Source organism: Lucilia cuprina, chromosome 5 (assembly GCF_022045245.1).
Source record: "Lucilia cuprina isolate Lc7/37 chromosome 5, ASM2204524v1, whole genome shotgun sequence".
Lineage (NCBI taxonomy): Eukaryota > Metazoa > Arthropoda > Insecta > Diptera > Calliphoridae > Lucilia > Lucilia cuprina.
The window spans coordinates 29,077,238-29,079,426 of NC_060953.1; positions in this window are offsets into that span (position 1 = coordinate 29,077,238).

Below are 2,189 nucleotides of genomic sequence, written 5' to 3' on the forward strand. Positions count from 1 at the left end.
CTAACGACTTTCCTCCACTTGGTGTTACGAGACCTAAAAAAACTTTCGAACAACCTATCACTGTTTCCTCTAGACCAGCGAAACGAATAAGATCTGTAGACAGCTTACTTGAAACTCCTGCGATTCCCTCTGTCCTTACAAACGAAGTACCCTCTGTTGTGCCAACACAATTGGATGCCAACACAATTGGATGTGGTAGCTATCTCTCCTGAGATGGACGATCTCGTCGGCAAACAAGTTAAACTGCTAGACTCTAACTCAGTCAAATACATTGAACCCTTCCTTAAGCCATTGTTGGAAGCTGTAAATAAAAACAATATCGTTAATATAACGCAAAAAAAAATTCTGGAGACAATTTTGTCTCCAATTTTTAACCACCTTGAATCAAATCATGAAGATATGTCAATTTAACTGCTTAAGTATAAGAAATAAGCTATCACAGCTAAAACAATTTCTTCTGGAAGGCAAAATCTCGGTATCCTGTCTCTCAGAAACGTTTTTGAGACCAGCTGATACCATTAGAACCGGATATAATCAGATCAGATAGAATATCTAGTAGCAATATAGGTGGCAGTGTCGCAATTCTAATTGATGAAAACATAAGCTTTAAGAATCTTAACCTACGTTCCCCAACTAGATCTATTGAGGTATGTGGATGCGAGATAGATTGCACAATGGGCTCGTTGACAATTGTATCAATCTATATTCCCCCAGGAAGAATTTAAGATCCTCTGATCTATGTTCCATATTTCAGTCAATGAACCCTACAAAACTGATTATTTGTGGAGACTTTAATTCACACCATTCACTCTGGGGTGGTCACGAGGACGGCCCGCGTGGCAGTAAAGTTCTTGAATTCATCGATTCCTTAGGCCTTGTGGTGCTAAATGATGGATCCCCTACATACTTATTTTGGTAAAAGTATCTCGGCAATCGACTTGACGCTGGTCTCACCTAGCCTCAGTGTCTCTGCTACCTGGATCCCTAAAAGGGAAACTCTTGGCAGTGACCACTGTATCATTGAGACCTTTTTCGGGACGGAACCAATCACACGAACAAACTCACATTTCTATGTTCCCAAAACTATTGACAAATCTCTCCTAAATATGAAAATCTCTAACATCTTTAATTCAAAAGAATTTTTTGATGTTACGAATGACAAACAATTTGACAAATTCGGAGAACTATTTTATGAAGAGTTTAAACATAAACCAAAAAATCGCCGAAGGAATTCTAACTGTAGGAAAGTCTCTGCAGAACAAAAACTTGCTTTACGCAAATATTACAGAAACCCTTCCAGGGAAAATTTCGAGCAACTTTCCTCAACTAGACGTAAATACAAATACACTATTAGATACGAAAAACGTATAGGATGGAAGAAATTCTGTGAAAACATCGACTCTAATATGACGCTTTCAGAGTTATGGAGAACCATAAAGTGTTTTAGAGGCTCTTTATCCGAAACCCTTCTAGGATTTAAAGAATGTATTTCAGATTTCTGCGATAACTTAGCGGGGCCAATCGGCCCTTGGACTTTCTATATGCCAGGCCCACCCCTAGAAGTTCATCCAATGACATCCAAAATTACCTTCAATGAATTAGACAGAGCACTAACTCTATCAAAGGACACCGCATCTGGTTTAGATGGGGTACGCAATGGTCATCTAAAACTACTAAACTCGAGCAATAAATTCAAACTTCTTGACATGTATAATAACATTCTTTCATCAGGTATAATCACATCATCATGGTATAAATACTAAGTAATTCCCCTAAAGAAAAAGCTTTGCCCACCAAATCTTGCGTCATCTTACAGATCTATTGCAATGGCATCATGTCTTAGAAAATTATTTGAGCGCATTCTCAACTTCCGTTTGGAATGGTTCATTGAGTCTAAGCATCTGATTAGCAAAACTCAGTCAGGATTTCGGAAGGCTAAATCTACAACAGATAACGTGGTTGCTTTATGGTCCTTCATCTCTCTTGAAACGTCTAAAGGGGCTACGGTTATTTCAGCCTTTATTGACATTAAAGGAGCATTCGATAACGTCAACATCGAACTGCTATTTTCTAGGCTCTGTTCACTCAATATTCCTATACATTTTGCGAGGATAATTTACTGTCTTTTTCAAATAAAAAATCTTTATATACGCTACGATGATAACATCGATAACCGCCACTCCTTTACT